Genomic DNA, 11026 nt, shown 5'->3' on the forward strand with positions numbered 1-11026 from the left:
AGATACGTGGTCCTTATGCCCGACGTGCAGTGGCATTATGTGCCAACGCTTTCTCCGCTACATCGGCAACTACATCCGGGGTACATCCTCCACTCGTGCCGAACTTATGAAATTTATAAATTTTACCAGTAACTTGCACCCTGTCCTGAAATTCTTGTCGACTATCACGGACTCCTCTCTCCTCTTACTTGAAATTTATTTCTCCATCACAGGAAATAGACGATCGAATGGCATCCATTACAAACCTATTGACTTCCACCATTGATGACTATCGTTCATTTTCAGAGTATCGGCTAAAACTCCATTTGATGTAATAGGTTTTGAAGGGACATTCGTCGAAAAATTTGGGTTTTTAAAAGTATGTTATTGTGGAACATACTAATACTCCACAGAAGAGAGTTATGTTGTAAATTCCATGTCCTCCTTTGGAAAATAAATTATTTGAAATAACCTTCAAGCTCAGGCTTACCTAATCCCTCTACACGTTCCTCGCACGCGTTTAGCTCTGAAAATGAGGAGTGATAGTTCAATGAATGCAAATTAAATTGAATCTCCTGATCTTTTCCGAAACAATCTCAGTGAAACATTGGATATAGAACCGGGAAGTAGTAATCTTTGTCGTTATTGCTAAGACGGCCAATATAACAATTTTATTTATTAAATCTCTTTACAGTCTCTAACCACGTTTCAAAAAGTTTTATGTAAGGATGTCACAAAACTGGACAAATTGGGAATATAAAGATGGAATTAAAGGGGAAGTGATTACAGGAAAAGTTGCAAAAGACTCCCGAATTAATGGGAAGGAAAGTTTGAGAAGGGATAAGAGAGTAAAGTCATGGCCAATTGTGACCGGTGTGACAGGGGAGGTGAATACCGGAGTTAAAGTGTTGTATTTGAATGCGCGAAGTATAAAAAATAAAGTGGATGAGCTTGAGGCTCAGTTAGATATTGGCAAGTATGATATTATGGGAATTACAGAGACATGGCTGCAAGAGGACCAGGGATGGGAGCTGAATATTCAGAGGTATACTACCTATCGAAACGACAGACAGGTGGGCAGAGGTCGCTCTGTTGGCAAGGAATGATATTCAGTCCGTTGCAAGGGGTTACATAGAATCAGAAGATGTGAAATCAGTATCGACAGAACTGAGGAATTGTGAGGGTAAAAAGACCCCAATTGGATTTATCTATAGGCCCCCAAACAGTAGCCTGGACATAGTGTGCACGTTGAATCAAGGGTTAAAATTCGCATGCCGCAAATGTAACAATACAGTGGTTATGTGAGATTTCATCATGCAGGTAGACTGGGAAAATCAGCTTGGTAATGGATCCCAAGAAAGGGAGTTTGTGGGGTGCCTCCGAGATGGATTCTTAGAACAGCTTGTACTGGAGCCTACGAGGGAGAAGGCGATTCTGGATATAGCGTTGTGTAATGAACCGGATTTGATAAGGAAACTCAAGGTAAAAGAGCCATTATCAGGTAATGATCATAATATGATAGGTTTTAATCTACAATGTGAGAGGGGAAAGAGGAAATTGTAAGTCACGGTATTGCAGTTGAGCAAGGGGGACTATGGAGGCATGAGAAAGGAGCTGGCCACAGTTGACTGGAAAGAGACCCTAGCAGGAAAGACGGTGGAACAACAATGGCAGGAATTTCTGGGAATAATACAGAAGGTGCAGGATCAGTTCGTTCCAAATAGTCTAAGGGGACTAAGAGGCGAACGTGGCCGACAAAGGAAGTCAAGGACAGTATAAAAATAAAAGAGAAGTAATATAACATAGCAAAGATGAGTGGGAAGCCATAGGATTGGAACTCTTTTAAAGAGCAATATAAGATAACTATAAAGGCAGTGCGGGGAGGAAAGATGAGGTACGAAGGTAAGTTAGCCAAGAATATAAGGGAGGATAGTAAAAGCTTCTTCGGGTATGTGAAGCCAAATGAGGGTCCCTTGAAGACAGAAGCAGGTGAAGTTATTATGGGAAACAAGGAAATGGCAGGCGAGTTGAACAGGTACATTGGATCTGTCTTCACTAAGGAAGACACAAACAATATCCCAGGTGTACTAGTGGACAGAGGTCCTAGGGTAACGTAGGAATGGAAGAAAATTCACGTTAGGCAGGAAATAGTGTTGGGTAGACTGATGGGACTGAAGGCTGATAAATGCCCAGGGCCTGATAGTCTGCATCCCAGGGTAAATCGTGGACACATTGGTGATCATTTTCCAATGTTCTATAGATTCAGGACCAGTTCCCGTGGATGGGAGGGTACTAATGTTAATGAGAAAAATCCCGTTTTCTCTCTCCCTCCTCTCCATGGTGCCAAATTAGGAAAAGGGGAAGTACAAAGAGATCTGGGTGTCCTTGTTCATCAGTCACCGAAAGTAAGCATGGAGATACAGCAGGCAGTGAAGAAAGCTAAAGGCATGTTGGCCTTCATGACAAGAATAGTTGAGTATAGATGCAAAGAAGTCCTTCTGCAGTTGTACAGAGCCCCAGTGAGACCACAACTTGAGTACTGTGTGCAGTTTTGGTCTCCAAATTTGAGGAAGGACATTCTTTCTATTGAGGAAGTGCTGCATAGGTTCACGAGGTTACTTCCCGGAATGGCGGGACTACCGTATGTTGAAAGACTGGAGCGACTGTGCTTGTTTACACTGGAATTTATAAGGATGAGACGGGACCTTATTGAAACATATAAGATTATTAACGAATTGGACAAGCTAGCGGCAGGAAACATGTTCCCAATGTTGGGGTAGTCCAGAACCAGGGTGCATGGTTTAAGAATAACGGGTAGGCCATAGAGAACGGAGATCAAGAAAAACGTTTTCACTCAGAGAGTTGTAAATCTGTGGAGTTCTCTGCCTCAGAAGGCAGTGGAGACCAATTATCTGGATGCTTTAAGGGGAGAGTTAGATAGTGCTCTTATTGATTGCGGGGTCAGGGGGTATGGGGATAGGGCAGGGACGGGGAACTGATTGGGGATGATCAGCCATGATCACATAGAATGGCGTTGCTGTCTAAAAGGGCCGAGTGACCTACTCCTGTACCTATTGTCTATTGTCTATTGTCTATTGTCTAATTGCAGAAACTGAAATGCAGGAGAAAAGATGCCACTCAGCCGTTGATCAACTGACCGTCCTGTTTGATTCTAAGCTTCCTTCCTGTGAAAACAACAAGAGTAACTTTCTGAGAAATTGGAGATATGTGTCCTTTCACCACAAAGTGTCATAACGCCGGAGAAAAAAAGGCTTATCGCAATAAACTAGATATACAGTGTGATCTTCGTGTATTAATGATTTTGCAGCATCCAGTGTCCCTCCTGTATAAGAAGGATGCGTGTTTTGCAAAATACTTTCGCCATCACATTCACAATTGCCATGCATACAGCTGTGTCAGTATAACAACGTAGGATCCATTGAAGTCTTTCTTTAAACAGAATGTTTCAAAACTTTTTTCGCTTGAAAACTGAAAATTCAGTTTAACATCTTGAGTCGTTTTATTCAAGGATCTTGTCATAGAGTATGATTATATTGTTTGCCCAACTTGCTCGCCATGTATGACGGTAGGTTCATCAGCTCAGACATGCACATGTTGGATAATCTCCATAATTCCGTCGCATTTTTTGCATTGCAGTGACGAAATTTGAACTCAGATCTTCAGCCAGAGAGTTGTGAATCTGCGGAATTTTCTGCCACAGAAAGCAGTGGTGGCCAATTCATTGGATGTTTTCAAGAGAATGTTATATTTCGCTCTTAGGGCGAAAGGATTCAAGGGACCTCGGGAGAAAGGAGAAACGGGATACCGATTTAGGATGATCAGCCATGATCATATCGAATGGCCGCGCTAGATCGAAGGGCCGAATGGCCTAATCCTGCACCTATTTTCTATGTACCTGTTTGTTTAATATATACGACGAAATTACACCTTGTTCCTTTTGTCAGTTTTGTTCCATTAAACTTTGATATGTTCTGTCTCTATTTCAATACAGCAACTTTCTTAATATTCCAGACACAAAGTGTTGCCTTGTCGAAGATATATCCATGCACGCTCGCATGACCCCACCATTGCAACATATTCGTGGGATACCGTTAACAGCCCTTGTTCCAAATGTAACGTAGCAGAGTTCCTCAACGAACTTCTCCACTATATCAATGACTGCAACTGCGCTGCGCCCTGCACACACAACCATCTTGATTTAGTCAACTTTAATATCAACTTCCTCAAAATATCCCTCTGCTTTCTCATTCTCTCAATTTGAAAAACAAGGGCAACCTATCCACTGGCTTCTCCACCAGGCGTACTTCCGCAGATATCCTGATGACACTTCCTCCAACTTGGATGAAAATCTTCCCACAATTTTAATTGCTCCATGTCTATCACATCGACTTCCAAGACGAGGCATACCCCTCCAGGATATCTAACATCTCCCATTTCTTCTACCACCTCCGAACCACTGATGGTGAAATATCCGATTAGCCCTATCTCGTCTGTGCCCGTATTTCCCTTCTCGTCAAGTCGAGATAACGATATAATACACGGTCTTCATCTTCCTCCCATCAGACTCTGCACCGAACAGGTCACTTTCCGTCATTCCCGCCATCTTAAGCGTGAACCAGACACATTCTCCCATCACCACACCTTTTCGCTTTCCGCATATACTCTACTGCACCACCAGCCAATCCGCAACCTTCATATGCACAATACCCTGAAATCGCTTAAGATGTCACCTTCGCCTCTATACTTCTTAGCTCTTATCCAACAAGGGATTCCAGTAGCCCTTCCAGGGGAAACAGTGGTGTACACGCGCCTCTTAAAATCCCGCATAAAGCATGTGTTAATCCCTATTCTTTACATTGGCATAAGATAGCGCAGACAAGGCACCCTTTAGCCGAACAGTAGACGATCAGCCATCCTGATGGATACCCGGGTTGCTATCTGTTTCTAAATGCGCAGGAAATAACTGCAGATACTCGTTATTCACCTGCCGCTCCTCTGCCGACCTTGAAGGGATGTGTTGCAGGCTGGACCCGACCGGCTTCTAAATCACCCGCTCGTGAAAAACAACACTGGAAAAACTCCCCAAGAGAAGACCTCAGCCAATCCCCGCACTCACTTCTTTACCTGCCTTTCCTGTTCCACAAAGCCATCTTATTGTTGATACTGTCATTGCCCCCGTGATGAACAGAAATAACATGAGTAAAGTAGGATCAGCAAAATAAGATCCTGATTATTGTTTTTTGATCTGAACATGAAACGAATAGTTGAAATTCTAATAACTGGGTTGTCTGGAACGGAATGATACGAAATCATGATGTTGAAACTCAAGCATTAACAACTTCTGTCGAAGCAACATCCATTTCTTTGTTGTTTTTCATCGTTGTATCTAGTATATCAAAACATTAGCCGTTTTCCCCGAGTGTAACATACTTGGAAAAAGTGCAGTGCATCTCTAACCTAATATTTTCATTGCTTCCTTGGACGCTGAGAGTTCTGAAATTTACATTTTCAATACAATTAATCTTAAAGAACAAAATCAATAATGTTAATGCAGACCGTATGTTAGTAAAGTTAAAAAAACATTTCACCGACCATAGATGTACATAAGAGATTGCATGGGATTCATACAGTATTCATCTACATGCCATTCTTCAGGCTGTGTACATGCTGGTGAACAATTTAAGGTATGAAACATTCAGGATGACCAGCAGTAAGCAGGACAGCCATATGCTATCTTGATAATTCACGTTATTGCCAAGATAACGTTCAATATTTTAGGAATGTCGACTTCAAATATTCACCCAGAGGGAGCGTAATATTATTCTCAGCAATTCCTGGCTGTTACAACAGACATTTCAGCAGATGCCTTCACACATATCGTACGTCTTCCGCTTTTGTCCACTTTCCTGTTGTGTATGGCCTCTCGCTCTCCGTCCCGATGTTAGTTACATGAATCGGATTCCTTGCAAGCAACCTCAGCTCTGTAAAAAACAAGACAAGCTTCTCTAGTCTTACCTGAACATAAATAAATCACACCCTAAACAAGTCTCGTGGCATCCCTTCTTCGGCATTTCCAGTGGGCCCGGTCAATCATGTCGTCCGAGGATAGGAACTACATATCGTAATCCGCATTTGCAAAAAGTGTGTGTATACTATCTATCCTCTACTTTCGTTGCTCTTTTAAGCTACACCAGACGAGAATATGCATTCTTATGCGGCTCACCTATCTATGGTACATATTTCAGGCATTGTTTGCTTTTGTCCTCCGGTCTCCGAGACACGGTTTGACCAAACATATGAGGTGAAGAGAGTATATTGTATAGAAACATAGAATTATAGCAAATAACTGCAGGAGGAGGCCATTCGGCCCTTCGAGCTAGCACCGTAATTCATTGTGATCATGGCTGATCGTCCACAATCAATAACCCGTAGCTGCCTTCTCCCCTTATCCCTTGATTCCACTAGCCCATAGAACTCAATCTAACTCTCTAAATTCATCTAGTAATTTGGCCTCGACTTCCCTCTGTGGCAGAGAATTCCACAAATTCACAACTCTCTGGGTGCAAAGGTTGCTTCTCACCTCAGTTTTAAATGGCCTCCCCATTATTCTAAGACTGTGGCCCCTGGTGCTGGACTCACCCAAAAATGGGAACATTTTTCCTGCACCTAGTTTATCCAGTCCTTTTATAATTTTATATGTTTGCATAAGATCCCCTCTCACCCTTCTAAACTCCAGTGAAAATAAGCCGAGTCTTTTCAATCTTTCCTCATATGACAATCCCGCCATCCCAGGGATCAATCTCGTGAACCCACGTTGCCTTGCCTCAATTACAAGGATATCATTCCTCAAATTAGTAGCCCAAATCTGTAAACAAAACTCCAGATGTGGTCCTACCACAACTGCAGAATAACCTTTTTGCTCCTTATTGAAATCCTCTTGCTATGAAAGCCAACATGCCATTAGCTTTTTTCACCGCCTGCTGTACCTGCACGCCAAATTTCAGAGACTGGTGTACAGGGACACCCAGTTCTCGCTGCACTACCCCCTTACCTAACCTAACACCATTGAGGTATACTCTGCCACCTTGTTTTTACCGCCAAAGTGATAGCCTCACATTTATCTATATAATACTGCATTTTCCAGGCATCTGACCACTCACTCAACCTGTCCAAGTCATACTGCAACCTCCTAATGTCCACTTCGCAGTTCACACTGCACCCTGCTTTGTGTCATCCGCAATCTTGCTAGTGTTGCTTCTAATTCCCCCTTCCAAATCATTAATATATATGGTAACCAGTTGCGGCCCCAACACTGAGCTTTGCGGCACTCCACTCGCCAATGCCTGCCATTCTGAAAAGGACCCGTTTACACCTACTCTTTGCTTCCTGTCTGCCAACCCATTTTCTATCCATGTCAGCACCCTTTCCCCAATACCATGTGCTCTAATTTTGCTCACCAATCTCCCGTTTTGGGCCTTATCAAAGGCTTTCTCAAAGTCTAGATACACTACATCCACTGGCTCCCCTTCATCCATTTTACTTGTCACACCCTCAAAAAATGCCAGAAGATTAGTCAAACATGATTTCCCTTTCATAAATCCATACCGACTTAGCCTTATCCTTTTCCTGGTATCCAAATACACCGTTATTACTTCTTTAATAATTGACTCCAGCATCTTCCCCACCACCGATGTCAGGCCCACTGGTCTGTAATTACCGTTTTTCTCTCTCGCTCCTTTCTTTAAAAGTGGAGTAACATTAGCTATCCTCCAGTCCACAGGAACTGATGCTGAATCTGTTGAATATTGGAAAATGATCACCAATGCGTCCACTATTTCCAGCGCCACATCCATGAGTGCCCTGGGATACAAACCATAAGGCCCAGGGGATTTATCATCCTTCAGTTCCATTAGTCAACCCAATACTATTTCTCCCCTAATGCAAATTACTTTTAGTTCCTCTACCCCCTATATCTTTTGTCCTCTTGTATATCTGGGGGATTAATATAGAGGGCAGAGGATCTAGGGGGTGAGAGGAACTTGCGTCAACGTTTGTGGCATAAAACGTACAAACGGAACGACTTGCCATAAGCAAACAACGAATGATTAGACCATACAAGAAGAATGTAGAGCAGATTCGCTTGAATGATGCCTGCATTAAAGAACTTCTGTTACAGATAAATATTGATAAAATAAAGATTTCATCCCCTGAAATAAAGAAGACCCAAGCGCGAACTGGTAGATAGACAATAGACAATAGACAATAGGTGCAGGAGTAGGCCATTCAGCCCTTCGAGCCAGCACCGCCATTCAATGCGATCATGGCTGATCACTCTCAATCATGCGTATTATATTTAAGTAGCTATCGATCGAGTAGATGTTTTTCTACTCCATGACTCTATGACACAGGGTCACACTAAGCAAAACTGTTAATACGTGAGCGTGCTCGTGACAGAAGCTGAAATCGCTTACCATATTCTTTCAATGTCAGCTTCGTTTCTGTCGTGGAAAAATATATTTGCTCTGGATTTGTTTTTGCACATTCATGTCGAATTGAACGTATGAATTGTGTTATATATGCCGAAGTGCAAATAGAATTAGCAACCGAAGAGTATTGTGATAGTTCCACTATCCGAAATATTTCTTATGGTTCACCATTTTCTACCAGAGAACACCACGCAGTTCTCGGGTTAGAACACGGCAGAGTACTACTGTCGTTGCAAGTAACAACGTTCCAGTTACAATATTTGTTCAGTATGGAATATTTTCGAAATATGTTGGGAAAACTGACTGAAAAAAACGACAACACTCAGACGCCAAAATGCCGTGGTAATATGGTGCGCTGACCTCTACCTGGCTGAGGCCAGATGTAAAAATCTTAGATACTCAGGTGGCATGGTAGTCTGGCGCGCTGACGTCTATCGGGCTGAGGCCAGGCGACAATTCTCAGACACCTTATCCGACTTATCCTTGGACCACGATCCCACGATGAACATCAGGCCTTAATCTCAAACAAAACTACTGATTTCATCACTTCTGGCTGGCTGCCTTCCACATCCTCCAAACTTATCGTTTCCCAGCACCGCACAGCCCATTGTTACCTTCTCCACGAAAACCGAAAAACATAATTGCCCTGCAAGACCATTGTTTCTGCCTGCTCCTATTGCACGGAAATATTTTCCACGTGCCTCGACTCCATCCTATCCCCCATTGTCCAAGAGCTCCCGACCTATTTCCAAGATACCTCACATCTCCTTCGTCACATTAATAACTTCCGCTTTCCGAGCCCCCACTTGCTCATATTTACTGTGGACGTTCAGTCACTCTACACCTTCACAACCCACCAAGAAGGCATTAAACACCGCCGTTTCTTCGTCGACCGCAGAACCGTACAATTTCCATCTACGAACACTATACCCCGCCTCGCGGAAATGGTCCTCACCCTCAAAAAATTCTCATTTGGCTCTTTCCACTTCCTCCAATTCCAAGATGTAGCTATGGGCACCCGCATGTGCCCCAGCTTTGCCTTCCTCTTTGCAGGGTAAGTTGAACAATCGCTGTTCCAGTCGTACAGTAGCCCTATCCCCTAACTCTCTCTAGGTTACATTGATTGCTGTAGCGTTGCTACCTGCTGCACCCATGCAGAAATCATGGACTTCATCAACTTCACCACCATTTTTCATCCTGCACTCAAATGTACTCGGATGATCTCTGACACCTCCCTCCACTTTCTTGATGACAAAGTGTCCATCGAAGTAATAGACTATTGACTGACGTATTTTACAAACCCACTGACTCCCACAACTATCTCGACAACAGTTCTTCCCACCATGCCTCCCGCTAAAGACTCTATCCCTACTCCCAAATTCCTCCATCTACGCCGCATCTACATCCAAGATGAGGTGTTCCATACTAAACCATCCGAGATGCCCTCATCTTTTTGTGATACGAGTTTGCCCCTCTCCCATCATAGACGAGGCCGTCCCTCATGTCCCCTCGGTACCGCACAACTCCACCCTTGCTTTCCCTCCTCCGAGTCGCAACAGAGACAGAATCCCCCTAATTCTTACTGGTCGCCCGACTTGCCGTCACATACAACACATAATCCTCCGAAATTTCCGCCACCTCCAACGGGAACTCACGACTAGCCACATTGTCCCATCTCCACATCTTTCGGCCCTCAGCAGAGACAGTCCCCCCCCCCCCCCCCCGCCGCTACTCCCTGGTTAACACATCCCTTCCCATCCAAATCACCCCTCCCCAGGTACCATCCCCTTCAACCGCAGAAGATGCCACACCTGTCGCTATACCTCCTACCTCGACAGTCCTTTTAGGCTTGGCAGAGGTTCGATTAAACCTCCTCCAACCTTATCGACTGTGTCCGTTGTTCACGATATGGACTCATACATCGGCGAGACCAAACGAAGACAGGGCGATCGTATCGAGGAAAAACCTTCGCACAGCACGCGTGAACCAACCTGATTTCGAGGTTGCAGTACATTTTAATGTTCCTTCCCAATCCTACACAGAACTTTCTGTCCTCAGTCTCCTCCATTGTCAGAGTGAGACTAAAGGCAAATTGGAGGAACAGCATCTAATATTTCGTTTGGGAAGCTTATAGCCCAGTGCTATGAACATTGATTTCTCTCTCTTCAGGTAGGCACGGCATTCTCTCTCTCTCCATCGCTCCACAACCCAAGTAGCATTTTCATCTCATTTTCAGCCTAAAACAGCTTACAATCGCCTCTTTCCTTTATCATTGTTGCTTTTTTTGCATATCTTTCATTCATTGTTATTTATCTCTCCACTTCATCGTTTATCTCTCTCGTTTCCCTTATCCCTAACCAGTCTGTAAAAGGGTCCCGACCCGAAACGTCTGTCATTCCTTCTCTCCAGAGATGCTGCCTATCCTGCAGAGTTACTCCAGCTTTTTGTGTCTCGGTGGTGAAAAACGACGTATTTCATTAATGTTTGAGTCGAGTAACATTGTCAACGTCACATACGTGTCCATTGCATATGAAGCGTCG

The sequence above is a fragment of the Rhinoraja longicauda genome, chromosome 24 (assembly GCF_053455715.1).
Source record: "Rhinoraja longicauda isolate Sanriku21f chromosome 24, sRhiLon1.1, whole genome shotgun sequence".
Lineage (NCBI taxonomy): Eukaryota > Metazoa > Chordata > Chondrichthyes > Rajiformes > Arhynchobatidae > Rhinoraja > Rhinoraja longicauda.